This window comes from Falco cherrug, chromosome W (genome assembly GCF_023634085.1).
Source record: "Falco cherrug isolate bFalChe1 chromosome W, bFalChe1.pri, whole genome shotgun sequence".
NCBI classification, from domain to species: domain Eukaryota; kingdom Metazoa; phylum Chordata; class Aves; order Falconiformes; family Falconidae; genus Falco; species Falco cherrug.
The window spans coordinates 17,422,734-17,437,760 of record NC_073719.1 but is presented as its reverse complement, the minus strand read 5'-3'; positions in this window follow the sequence as shown (position 1 = coordinate 17,437,760).

Here is a 15,027-nt window from a genome sequence, read left to right as displayed (position 1 = left end):
TCTTCTGCTAAGCAGGTCACAGGGTTAACTCCAGAATGTCCATTTCAAGCTATTAACTTTGTAATCAGAAGTGTTGGGGAATATGATGAACTGGTTTAGAGTAATTTCCAGGGCTGTCAAGATGCACTTGGCTTGCCCCATGACTCCAAGAGACATGCAGTGGAAGCTGAATGATTGGGAGGGACAAACTGGAACCAGTTTGCTTCCTGGCTACCCTGTATGGGTTCTTGTATTATAATAAATGTATGCTTATACAGTGGGTGGATTTGATTTTTCATGAAATGGATTACCAGTAAGTCTATGAGGTGGTCATGACATTATCTTTTACAGTAACATTGAAAGGAAACAAAATACACATCCCTTCACAGAAAAGCAGTGGTCCCCAGGAAAGTCTTTTTGTGTTGGAAGGATAATGAGATCCTTCAGAATTTTAGGCCTTCACCTGAAATGTGCGTGCCTGAAGCTTTGTGTGTTATAATTATGAAGGGAAGGCATTCTTCCCACAAGTGTACTACCTGTTGGAGAGAAAGAGAAATTACAAAGAATGTGGAGTGTAAAATCAGTCTTGATGTTTTAAATAGTATTGACCGGGGACTCTAAAGATTTCCATGGACTGCTTGATAGAGTAGAAAGAGACAATAGAGAATTTTCTGCATGCTGGCTTTGCAGAAACATGTTCTATATTTGAGTGTTTTATTGAGTGCAGCAACAGAGTATACAAAACATTTGGGATCAATAATGATTTCGTACACCTTTCTTCCAACGTTCCTAAGCTATTTTTCAAACATTGGGCCTTATGGCCTTAGGAGGAGGAACTCATATCTAGGTCCCAGGTACCCTCTTCCTTTTAAAGGCAGGGAAACGGGACCAGCAACACTGTTCATATTGCACAGCACTACATGCTAAGTCAAGTGGTAAACTGCATATGAAATCCCCACCCAGCACATGCCACTTCATCTCCTGGTCCTTCATACAAGTCCTGAAAAGCATTTGTTCCTTGTTCACTGACCAGCTAAATTATTTAGGAGCAAAGTTAATGCCCTGTGGAGGCCTTGTGGAGTAAAACAGCCTCAGTCTGTTCAGTCAAAGCTAAGGAGCTATCTGTAGTGGAAGTTATACAGGTTCTTCTCTAAACTCCTTTATCTGCCACAAATGAAGAGCAGTGTGGGTATGTCCTGCATTATTTCTCTTGGTCAGTTGCTCTTAAATACCAGGGGTTGCATTGAACTCATCATTTGGCCTCCCCTGGGCTGGGAATGACATTAATCACCTTAAGATAGTAAATGCATGTGCTGCATCAACCAAGCATTCACGTGGCTGACAATTTCCCTTTACAAAAGCCCTTTAACAGTTAAAATATAATTACCTGGGCAGACATGAGATGATTGACTGACTAGGTTGTATCATCACCTTAACTGTAATTCTAGGACTCCGCTAGCGTTATGAAGGGCAGAAATCAGCACATTTCTGCCTCTTTATCTGAGGAAACTTCCTAATGCTTACAGCGGGGTGCTGGGAGTCAGCATGGTGCTGGTTTCAGTGTCTGCCTCTGTTGCTGAGACTGGATTTGGTTTGGAGCTTTTCTCAACTCTCTTTAAGAAACAGGGAAAACTCAATAGTCTGTTTCCAATAACTTTGTACTTTATAGTGCAAAAGCAAATTCTGATTCTTTAATTATTTGCAACAATAAGTGCAATCTCTCTCATTACATTCTTGAAACCTTCCTCTTTGTATGAGTATGGACATTGAGCTGGTATATATTTTCTTGGCATTTTGAGGATCTAGTCTTTTCAAAATGATAGCTGTTATTTTATAGGAAGCTGCTAGTACATCATTAATAAAAGATCAGGTATGTTTACCTTTCGAAATATTTGTTTAAAATTTGTCAGTTTTCTAGTAATTCTATGATTGCAATAGGTTCATAAGTTTGTGGGAAGAATTCTAAATATATATTTATAGAGGATGTTTTCTCAAAAAGGGAAATAACAATGCTCAGCATAAGGTTAAAAAGCAATAAAGGTCTTCCGTTGTTTTTACAAGTCTGATTTAAATGAAAGGTGTTTTGTAATGCTAGTAAAAATAGCTTGAGATGTACGCAGTCTGAGCCTCCTTCTCCACAAGGAGCATTTACAAAAATGTAGCCGTGGGCCTTTGCCTGCATAAAGAAATTTCTGTCATTGCTGGACTACTCGCTGACCTTGTAGTCTTCTGTGCCACATTGCAGAAAAGCAGTGTGCTTATTTAATAAATCTTCACGTGTATTCAGGACTTAAAGCCAGGTCCCGCCAATAAACCACAGGCCTCGACTGACTCCGGTGGGGACCAGTGGTGTAGTGGAAAGACCTTTCAGTAAGCTGAGAAGAGCCCAGAGCGGGGGTCAGGGCCGAGTGGTTGTACTGACGGGAGTCTACATAAAGCTGTAGAGATGTGCCACGAGTCGGGTCTGCAGAGAACTCCACTTGCAGCCAGTTTGTGGCAACGAAGAAGAGGAATTTTGCTAGCAAGTAGGTAAGAAAGGAGCTACAAACTGTTTTCAAAAGAAAAGCAAGCTTTAAGCAAGAGGTCTTAGTCCTCCGCCAGAAGGAAGAGGGCTCGGTACTGGGTTGGCCCAAGGCCTCAGGCCGGGCTGCGCCCCCCTGGCACGGGGCAGTAAGGGGGCACACAGCTGCAGTCAGGAGCTTCTTGCAGGCCTGGACCTGTCGTGGTTTGAAGGTGTGTTTTTGAAAGAATATTTGTGCTCTCAATTAACCTTCTCAGCTTCTTGCTTCTCTGTTGCGTTACCTCTGAAAGGGTTAACAGGGGAAGGAGCTACACAGCTGGGAGACTTCAGAGGGAAGGGGGCCCCAGGGCTGGGAAGGGCTGTGCCCCCCAGGAGGGCCTGGGCAGAGGTGGGGCTCTGCCAGCTGGGTCACTCATCTGGGAGTATGGTTCAGAGGCCCCAGGCCAGAAAGAATAACCGACTGCTCGTCCCGTACCCCCTCCTTTTGCCTTTTCAGTGGCGCTAGGGACCTGTTGAAGCCCTGGAGACTGAGGGGTGTCAGCGCAGAAGCCCGTGGGCTGAGCGACGCCATAGGCGGGCAGCATCAGAGGCCTTTCAGCCTTACCCCGCACACATCCATGGAAGAGCTCCTTCTCTGAGGCCCTCTGCACCCTCCCTGTGCCATGGGTCCCGCCACCCTGCCATCGGCCCTGGACACCGTGTGGGAGAGCCAGGCTCATGGGGGGACTGCTGCGCCCACAGCCCCTGCCAGCTGCTCACTGGTCCCTTGGCAAGCACTGCTGTTCTGGAGCTAGTTTGGGGGGTTTGGGGTTTTTTTTTCTTTTGTCTTCAAATGCCTTCAAAAGATAATTACAAGGAGTTAAGGCCATTCGCTCAAGTTACTTTTAATCCTCACAGTGGTTATAATGAAGTGAGTACTGCACATCCATTTTACTAAAACAGGGTACGAGGACACACTTGACTTTCTCTCTGCAGACGAAAAAGGACAGATCGTTAAGAAAACAGATCTGCTTTGGAAGAGCTGCAGACTGAGTCTTTTAGATCAGCTGAGATCTTCGGTAAAGGGCTTTTGGATGCTTCCTTTCCCCCAGTTTGGTGCTGATCCCAGAGTCATTGCAGGTTTTATCTCAAAGCAGACGGGCTTACTTCCACAAGAACACCAGTAAAAGCGTGCTAGTGAATAGGAGAGATGTCCATAAGAGAAAAGGAGGTAGAAACATCCCTTACCATGAACAAACACTTTTCTGAAGATTTCCACTTTGCAATACTGGCAGGTGCCATTCCCTCATGGTTCAGGTGAGTGTTGGGGATTTGGGCGTTTAGGTGCTGGCTGGCTTGCCTCAAGCTGAGTGCCCAAGGTACTGGTAGAGGACAGATGTTTTCACATTCAGATCCTCCTTTCCCAGTTCTTGACTGCTCAGAAGTGGCAGCACACACGCAGATGCACACTCACTCACTATTTCCTGAAAAATTGGCTTCTCAGAGCTGCTCTTGAAGGAAGCGTTGTCGTGCAGTCTCTTACAGAGGAACCAACGACAGGGATTTAAATCAAGCCCTTCCTGTGTGTCGGAAGAGTATGTAACTCCCTATCCAGAGTGCATTTTGAAGCTGAGATTACATTGCAGCTTTCAAGCTAGATATGTTTTATATAAAATAATTATGCGGTCTTGTGTTTAAGATACTCAAGTTTCAGCCTTTGGTCTAGGAAATGCTTATTTCCCAAAGTGGAACAATGTCCCTAGGAGAGATTCATACCTCAAATAGCCTTATTGCTTCAGGGCTGGGGTGCTGTCCTGGGAGACTGAAAACAGGGCTGTTCCATTCCAAGTGATCTACCCAAGCACTGCAATTTGTGAATAGAAGTCAGAGGTGACAATGGGGCAGGTTGGCATCAGCACTTTTGTAACAATTTAGACTTTCATTTTCTCTGCTTTTTTTTTTTTTTTTTTTTTTTTTTTAGGGGGGTGGCAGGAAGTTACCAAAATGATTCATTTCAATCCAAACAAAATGCAGTGATTTTATCTTTGCTACAGAAAACACAAAAATATATTTGGTTCGGATGCATTTGATTTTTGTCTATTTATTCTTTTGTTTTGGTTCACCTGGTAAATAATATTCTCAAATATGATTAGAGGAGTTATGCAGAGATTCATTGAGCAGAAACTGGTTCATAATTTCATAAATCTTTGCTCAATTGACTTGGAATTGTCTGTCAAAGCTTTGATTGACATGACAACATTATGATGCATTTTTGTCCATGGTGACTCATCCAACATCCTTTGCTAGGATGGAAGAGAATTACATTGCTTTTTCATATCTACTGAGGGGTACAAACACCAGGAAGGGATGGGGATAAATTACTAATATGCATGAATCTTTTGCTTTTGTGTCATCCTGCCATCCATCATGTCTTTCCCCAAGTTTCTTAATGTCAGGACTCACTAGGATGAAAGTCTTAAGTTAAAGGTAACTGGGGATTGAAGCTCTTGCATCACCTTAACACAAAAGCACCATCGATAAGGTTTTGCTTCACTGTTCTGCAATTCAAGGGGACTTTGAAGTCCACATATGTAAATGACCTAAGTAAACTCTGAATGACCACTAAAAATAAACCTGTTTGCTATTTATTATTTTATAGCACTACTGAATATGTTTGTTACTTCAGAGATGTGAAAAGAGAAGACCTCATCCTTAGTTGTCTCTGCAGAGCATTTGCAGACAAAGAAGTCAGCATGCACTGGTACGATCCTTATTATAATCATACTACTACTCCACTACATTTTCAGAGTAATGAAAATATATTCTCCTTTTGGAATTACGGGATTCAATCCTTTGCCCTGTGTTAAACAGATAGTAGCTCAGACTAAGTGGTTTTAGTAATCCTTCATCCTTTGAAAAATGTTAACCAAATCTACTACTACGAGTTACAAAAAATGCCATGGCTGTATTAAGGTGTTTCACAAAAGAACTTTTGAACTCTGGATTATCATGAAAAGCTCATTCAGAAAAGAGCAAAATAGTTAATTTTGTAGTGAGAGTGAAACACGTTCTTTGAATTTCCCAAAGAAGGTTTTCCTGTGGTAAACTCAGCCAGGTGAGATCTCAGGAGGAATAGTAACCAGAAATTGATTCCGGTGATGTTTAGACTTGCAGTTTGCTGTTTTGAAATGTGCCACATAAACTGACTGACAAAAATGTTTATTTTCAATTAGGTGTCACTGATGGAGCATCTGTACTTCTTTGAGAGGGTGCAGTGCACTCCAGTCCTGCATTGTTATGTTCTGCCACCGTTAATTCAGAAGTCAGTGCTGATTTCTGCTTCACGTTCTCCTATGGCAGCCTATTTAAGGCTTTAATTTGCCATGACACAAGACAGGTATCAGTCTGTTTCCTTTCCTTTCTCACTGTATCCCAACTTGAACTGAGCTTTTGGTGGGCTCACCCCGTGCTTCCCTTATTATCACATTTAAGGCATCCAGGTGGGGAGACAGAATGGAATAAGGCACCAGCCCTCCATCTGTTAAAAAACAAGAAAAAAAAGAGAAATGAAATACAAGGTTTTATTGTTCTTTAAGTAAGAACAGATACTGTCTGCATGTCAAGGCCAAACTATATGCTACTAAATCTATCCTTTGAAGTCTTCCATTGGGCTGACCAAGGATAGATGGTAAACTGTTACCATTCGATATGGGATTAGGTCAAGTCAAAGTTCAAGTTTGAAGGTAACAGCGAGAGTCTCAGTTCAGCTGTCAAATGTATTAGTTTATATAATGAATAGCACATAGTCAGCATCTTTGCTACTGTTCTGCTAGTGGGGAGATTCATTTAGCCACAGATCTCCACACTCTTTAGAAGTCTAAAATGGCAATACGTATCTGTTCTAACTTAGTATCTGAATATCAATGCAATCTTTATTCTTTTGGAGAAGAAAAGAATTTAGGTCTAGGATGTACTGGCCTAAAATATAAGACAATTATTTTTTGATGCATTTTCATCAATTGCCTCTGTGTTTCTGTTTTCTTTGCATATTTGCCAAACGCCTATCACGTGAATTTATCAGGACATTTAAGCTTTTGAAGATACTTCAAGGACAAAATGCTTAAAAGTTTTTATGATGGCTGGATGAAAAGTGGGATGATGCAAAAAACAAGGGTTCCTTTTGTCACTTTTCACTAAGCTTGTAGAATGTAAGTTATACAGAGATATTATAAAATGGCGCATATGCATAGCGTCTTAACCATAATGGAAAATGTGTGTCAAGGTAACACAGTTGATTTGGTAACACATCTGTAGCAAGAATGATGTTGCTGTCTGCTGGGAGAGGGAGGGAGTAAGACATTCTGCCCCTCTACCCCTTGCCCTTAACATATTCTTATCATGTCTGAGACATGACCTCTCCAGAGGGATTCAGGTAAATCTTTGCATTTAATAGCTCAACAGGATTTCCTGTCCAGGCTTTTACACAGTGTCCTCTTGAGATCGTGTAAATGGCCATCATTCATAACATCCTACAGCAAGGCTTTCCACCAGTTTAAGTACATATTGTATAAAGATTCACCCTGTTTTGGTCAGTGTGAACTTGCCTCCTGCAAGCTTCATTGGCTGAACCCTAATTGTCCCACAGGGAAAGAAAATAAACGATAAGCTTCTCTGGCTATTTATGCTTTTATATGCCTCTGTCACATATTGGAGCTTTCCTGGGCTGAAGAGTCCTGGTCTGCACAGTCTTCCTTCACATGGAAGATACTCCATACCCGTGATCTTTGCTGTTCTCCTATGAGCTTTTTCCCACTCTGTCTTTATGAGATGAGGCAAATAAAGCAACACATTTAATAACTGGGTGCAAAATACATCTAAACAGTTTCTCAGTTTTGTTAGCAGCTTCTGCAGTTCTTGACAGTTGCTCCATCCTGAATAACTTCATATTATTTGTAAAGATTGATACCTCATCTGTCATTGATACCTACTCCTAAGTTGCTCGTGAAGGCGAAAAACGGCCTTCTGACCATTTACTGAACGTTTACCCTTATCTTCTGTTCCCTGTCTTTTACCCAGTTATTTAACCATGCAACTGCCTTCCTCCTTGTAATGTCTGAATTTCCTTAAGAGCCTTTGGTGAAGGACCTTGCCAAAAGCCTTCTGGAAAACCAGCAGTCAAGCCCGTATCAATATGCTTGTCAACTCCTAGAACCTGCAGGTTGGTGAGACAGGACCGCTCATCACAAAAGCCACACGACTCTGGCTCAGTATCTGATATAATGGTCCAAATCTGCATTAGATACAAACTAAACTTCTAATATAAAACCAAAAAGTCCCAGACATTTGATGTGCGGAAGGAAGAAGACAAAACAGGGCAGTCGGTAATCCTATTGGAGAAGAGTGCTTCAGCAGAGATGGTGACAAATTATGGAGGATTAAGAAATATTTCAGAGGGAAATAGAAGTAGCAGTGATGAAATTTAACTTGGAGTAAGCAAACACACATTAGCCTAAAATAATCCCATACTTCAATTACTAAGCACAACTACTGTGCTCTGAGTAGGCAGAACCTTTCCACAGGAGCAACATAAATAGCAATATCAATTTCTGCCCAGCCTCCACCAGAAGTTAACAATACAGGTAACGTATTTTTTAAATGAGCAGAGCAAAATCAAACATATGACATCTTTATATTCTTCAATGCTACTGTTGTATTTGAAATTATTTGCTAAAGCAAAGATTTTAAGACAAAGGGACTAGCTGAAATGGTAGCAGGAAAAATAAGCTTTAGAGGTCCTTTTACTGTAATATTTAGCAGTGTGAATGGAGGGAAAGAAAAGGAAGGATGCAGCGTGTTTTACAATTATTGGGAAATATATTTAACATGTGTAAGTAAACTGTGGGATTCACTGCTGCAGGAGGCAAAATGTCTGTGATGACCTTGAATGATTAAATGACACATCCCAAAATATTGTGAAGGAAATCATATGGGCAAGGCCACAAACAGGAGTCAGAAAAAATTATTCCACATTAATCTGTAATACTAGAGAACTGACTAACAACAATAGGAATTATTGGTCTTTGAAGAACTTTTCACTGGATGGATCAGAACATGGTGGGGGGGTATTGCAAAGTAATAAATATGAAATGTAAAAAAAGTTTCTATTTTTCAAATGCTAACTTAATCCCCCCTAAATTATAGAAGCAGCTAAGCCAAGCAATGTGTGATCAGCCAGCTAGCTGTCTGCAATATTTATGGGTGTCATGGGAATAACAGTAAATGTCAGAACTGAATGTATGCTGTCATGGCCACTAATGCAAAGTCACAGCAACTTAAATTTTTCCGGTCTTCTTTTTGGTGATACAAGGCTTTAAATGGTTTTAAAAGCATTTAGAGAGTTCTTTGTTAAAAACCTTATAAATGTCCAAATTCTGGCATGTTTAAAAGATTTTGCATTAACGTATTATGCTAAACTGTCTGAGAACGGCTATGCATCATTGTAAGTATCAGCCTGGCTTATTCATCTCCCAGACACTGTGAATTTGGACAATGAAGCCAAATCCAGATTTCTCATTTTGTTGTACCTGCCCTGACTTCAGTGGAGGACCTTCTTGAGCATGATCACAGGATTAACTGAATACAGGAACTTAAGAGCACATTCTGTGCAACACACACACACACACACACACACACACACACACACCACATCCCTCAAAATACAAAATCAGACAAAATTCCTGGCAATGTGTGCAGAAGTCCTGATTTGGTCATTCTACAACCTTGGCGAAGAGTGAGCTACCAACTCTTCCTTGAAGATGATCATACTCTGATCTTACAGTCATTGATACATGAGAGTTTCAAAGATGTGTAAAGAGAACAATGAATTTCACTGCAACAATGATGTAGCCAGGAGATAGCTTTTAAGGACCAGATTATATGAGCATGTAACAAAGCCACTGACTTCCCTATTGTCATATTTTGTTTGTCATTTTACATATTGTCATATTAAAATAATGTTATCGATTTGTTAATAAGTTAAGATTGATTGACTTTGATTGATTAATTGATTTTATAAAATCATTTTATAAAATTGAAATATAGAAGGATAAGAAATATTTTTAATGAAACTTATAGTTGCACAGTAAAAGCCACTATGAGATCTTCTGTACATCCTGTACCAAGGCTAGAAGAAGGGGCTGGAACCATTGTTAAAACTTAGGTAATGACTTTAGGGTTGAAAGGTTTCTTTGTATTTAACCAGTCTTCTGTATGCAGAGGTGTATTGAAATGTCAGAATATGAGATGAATGGAAACTGGGGAGAGTCGACTGGAACAGCTTGTGGTTACCTGCCAAGAAACCGTGAACTTTAGTAAAAGGTAATTCCGGCAGGGGGAGATCGCGACCACCGACTCACACACCACCTACCCAAATCGTACCCCAGACCCATTTCTAGACCTTTCTAAGCTCTACTGCGCAGAATCGGATATAGGAGGAGAATATGTTAATGCTTTATGGGAAATATCAGGGTTATGCATGAATACTTAATGAATATGTATGAATAAGTTCTATATATGGTGTCTGATTTTGAGACCTGGCGTGCGTTGATCGTGAGAGGACTCGCTCACGCACCCGGCCGTCAATAAAGAAGTGTCTGCTTATCTACATCACATTGGTGTCGATAAGTTCTTCATTCCGAGATTTCGGTAACAATAACAGTAATTTTTCATTTCTGTGATTGGTTTGTAAGGAACAAAACTTTGGGTTTATCTTGCCTGAGGTAATTCAGATATTTACCCACCTGGATCTGAAATACCTGTGTTCTTATGATCCAGCCACTTGTCCTACTCTTGGGAACACTTCAAAATTTTGCCAAAGTATGTCAAAAAAGATGATCTGTTTGAATGAATAATTACAAGAGACAGTCATGTAAGGCTTGTCCTACCCTTAAAACTTTTTGTATCAGAAGATGCTTATCTAGCCAAATTGCCTTGCAACTCTGGCTGACCAGAACACACCTGTGGCTACCGTAGCCAGCTGACAGATAGTATCTTATTAAGCTGCATTAGCTTGGTGGATTAGGACAACCGACTAAATTCCTGCGCTCCGCACCCAAAAATCATGATAGTAGTGCATGAATTTTTGGGAGCATGAATTTATAGAGCACTCGTCCTGATAAACATCAAAGTCATCAACCCTCTTTCCTCCACAGACAATGGAGTAGAGCCCTATGCTGGGAGCCCTCACCAGCATCTTCTGGTTCTCAAATGCTGACTTAGGGGGGCTGCCTGTCCTTGGAGTGAGTGTGCCCTGGGCTTGGGGGGTGTCACCTCGGTACCCTTCCTGCCCCCCCCCCCCCTCGCAGACTGCTCACCCATCAGACCCCAATTCACAGCACAGAAGGGTGCTGTCTGCATCCTGCTGACCCCCCACCAGGGAACAGCAGGGAGTGAAATTAAACCAGTTTTATAGGGAGTGCAATTAAAGGAAGCAAGAAGTTCATCATCCCCCTTTAACAGGTGGTGAGTTTAGGTAAGCTGCTCTGATGACAGAACTGCTGTGCAGCTGGATAGCCACAGACTTCTGAACTTTGTGGAAGATAGGTCTTTGGTTTACATTTTGGTCACAAAGGATTTTTCTTCCCACTGAAAAAACACCTCAGTTACTTGTAATATTATTTAAATGCAGTCATTTTAGTACTGGCGAACACTGCAACAGACTGACAGCATGATAGTCTTAACAGGTTATCCTGTAGAAATCTTTCTAATTTCTCAGAATATATTTTACAGTATTTCTTAGTGTAATAATATCATCTTAAACCTCAGCTTTTAAAAAGTTTTTTTTTTAAAAGAAAAAAATAAGGAAAAAAAATCCTGCCACAAAAATAGAGAATCCTAACATGTTTTATGGCAACAGTTTTAAATTAAACTGTTTCAGCATTAAAAATCCATTAAAAGTGGAACAAAACCTCCCAGCGTAAAGACAATTATCTAGGGATTCAACTACTGAAACTGCTTGCAATCAACTTATTTCAGTGGAATATCCTTTTTTCAAGCTTACAAGAAAAAAAAAATATTGAAATAAATCAGAGAAGTCAACACCAAAGTTTCTCTACATCACAAAGCAATAAGGCAATTTAATATGGTATTAACACATGAAACAGAGGTTAACTATGCTTTTCAAAGATCACTTAAAACAGAACTGAGAAAAATGGGCTGATGATATGTTCTTAGGCTTCTGTTCTAAAATTGTCATGTTCCATAGTTTCAGATGAGTCAGCTGAGTAGGAAAGTTGGTTGTCTTGTACTGTGCTTGTGCTTCCAGACCTAATCCCATCCGTAATTAAAAATAGATGATTTGCCAAAATTTGTCAGATCTGAAAACAGTTTTGAGTTTCGCCTTATCTGACTTATTAGCAAAGCATCTAGGTCCTTCTTTCCTTCCTAACTAAGATGACATGGATAGAAATATTCAATGTTTACTTATGTTGACTCAGAACAAATTAAAATGTAGTAGTATGAGACTCTGCCTTAGCTGTGTTACGGGAGGTCTGGAGCTCAAAGATTTGTACTGCTATACATGAACAAGAAAATAATATCCATCCTACTGTACTAGCTGATTATTTTTTTAGCTAGAAAAAAAAATGTAAGAAAAATCACGTTTTCTTCCAAAATGTTAATTCTCTAGGGAATGTTTTTCAACGGTTCTTTGTTATCTTCCTAACAAAACTGAAAATAATTACAGCAACACTTCTTACCACTCACAAATCTAACATGCATATAATCATGGTAAGAGCAGTTATTTTCCAGCTTTATATTATATATGTACATTCCTCTTATGCATTTAGAGGTGGACTTTTTCAGCCCAGGAAGGGTGACTGTACGTAGCGTGTCTGGCCTTCTTCAAATTACAGGCTTGATAATGTAAACTGGTCGCTTCCTCAACCAACTGGTAGCTGAACAAAAGCACACATTGATTTAAATTTTCCAGGTGATGAAAAATCCTCCACTTAACCTGGTAAGACCTTCCAGGGATTAAGTGCTGCCTTTACTAACAGTAGTATGTCCTTGGATGGTAGTCAGGGTCAGCACACCGCATGGAAATGCAGCTGTCCTTGCCCTGACATACAGTAGACAAGCTAACAATAACATTTTTGTTCAGCTCTGCAGAATCAGTTTGCAAAATGTATAATTTACATCGTTAAGTTGGTAGGGTTTTTTTGTACTATATATATGTATAAGCAAGAGAAATGTAGAAAACTAGGAGGTTATTACAAAAGGTTGGAATGGAGGTTAAGTACTGGCAGAAGAGGATTATGAATTTCTGGCAAAGGCCCACCTTCTCGTCTGTAAAATGGACACATCGCTGGTGTCCCGCAGCAGGGAAGGAGGAAGAAAGCTAGCTGCAGAGAAAGGCACAGCTGTGAGAGAGGCACACACCAGGGAGTAACTGCCATGGTACATGGCAAATAGGGGCGTGCGGGCTAACAGCTATTTGAGTTCACGTGGGTGAAAAAGAAGGAAAGCACTGAGTTCATATGTCAATGACACAAATTAGTAATAAGCTATTCATTCTTGCAGCTCCCATCACCCTTGGCTAATAACAATCTTTGACGATTAAAGTAACGATTAAAGTCCTCAGGACCAAATTTAACCCACTGACCAAGAAGTGGCAAATGAATCCGCTCTTGTGGCTGAAGTCAAGAATGGCCGGTGGTACCAAAGGGACCGATGTTTCTGTGTGTTAGTTTTAGGGAATCATGCTCTGCATTTCAGTTATGGACTACGTATTGCTGGCTCTGCCCTGAGTTACGGATGATACACTAAAAACCTCACCTGTCCCACCATCAGGTAGTCATGGTCTTCTGGCACTCTTGCTGCACAGGGAGAGAGAAACCCAGATTCATTTCACTGAAGTAATGCAAAAGACAACCTCAGGAATGCCAAGAAGAATTTTTTGTGAAATGGACATTTTTCTGGATTTTTCAGATTTGCATTCAGTATGCTTTACTTAAGTTTTAGCTGTTTACACTGAGCAACATAATTCTTAATAAATTATTACCTAGGGGAAAAAAATTGCAAAGCCTCTTGGGAAGACGACAGCATGAGCTTATTAGAATCGCAGGCCATTAATTCCTTGGGTAAAGCAGCATCCTTCTGTGGTGCTGGATTTAGCTTTGATGACAACATTGACAAAATTTCTGCTTCTGGTTTAATTTGAAGTGTGAAACTCTGTTAAGCAACCCAACCCAAACATCATTTTCCTCACTTCAGCTATGCAGAAGAGCAGAGGGATTTTGCTTTCAGTTTAAAAACAGGAACAGTTTCCCATCAGTTTATTCAGTTTTGCCCCCTTTCTGGAACTTACTGCGCTTTTACTTGCCTTGGTGGTTAGGGGCTGTGCTGTAAACCAAAGCAATAAGGATGACTTTAGTTAAAGAAGAGGTTTGGTTTTGTACCTTCTTGCTAGAAATCTTACGACAACTCCAAGATAATGTATTTTGAGGTCACGAAACACACAGGTGCTCAGTCTTCTCACTACTGCCTTGCTTTGAGGGCAGCCAAGACAGAGGAATGTCATTTTCTTCTGCCACTGCTGGTGACCTGTGGGCAAGATGCAAGCAGAGAGAGAGATCACCGCACTCTTCCTTCCCCGGCTCCCTGCTCTTCTTTGCCTTTCGGTTCATAGCAGATTCCTGTTCTGCAGCGCTAAGGATGGTTCTGCTGGTTCCTGCAGTCTGCCTGCAGTCACAGCTGGCAGCACAAGGCTGAGGAGAGGGCAGATCTGCACCAGTGCAGCTCAGGCACCGCCTCAGAGCTGTGCCAGCGCTCAGTGCAAGCACTCGCAGTGACAAAGGTGCCGCTTTAAGAGTTCTAGTCTTTGTGAATATAGTTAATCTTGTTCTTTTTCTTTTTTCCTCTCTTATTTCTTCACACACACGCACCCTCCCCAACACCCTCCCTTAGCCAAGTAACATTGTGGTACCCAAAACATCCTGTGGCAATTAGTTTCCCTGGTCCCTGTGATTAAGTACCTGATTTGATTTCTCCTATTTGAAATCCTCCATTAGTCGTGCTTGCCTCCTTTACACTAACTACAACTTTACTACCTGTATTTTTATATAATAACCGCGCCTCTGAAGATTCCTTCTTCAGTATTTCCTTCCGCTGAAGCTAGTTCTTACCCTCGCTGCTGATTTTCTCTGCCCCATTTTAACTCCACCTGATCTGTTCTGGCGTGGGGATCAGAGCTGCACAGGTCTGCGGGTTTTTAGGGCAAATGTGACACAATTCCCGATTTGTTCCGCGTTCCTCTGCACTCCTTATAAATTTGCTTTTCCTTTTGTGAACTGCCAGTGGTTTTTAAGCCGACACTTTGCAACACCTGCTCTGCCGGCTGCATTCCTCCCGGCGGGGTACGCAGCAGCCCGGGGTGCCCCTGGCACATGGAGCAGCTCCCCAGCCCCCGCCGCCCGCGCCCCGCTCTGTCCCCTCCGTCCCCGCCCCCCTCCGTCCCCGCCGCCCGCGCCCTGCGGCAGCCGCAGCGGCCC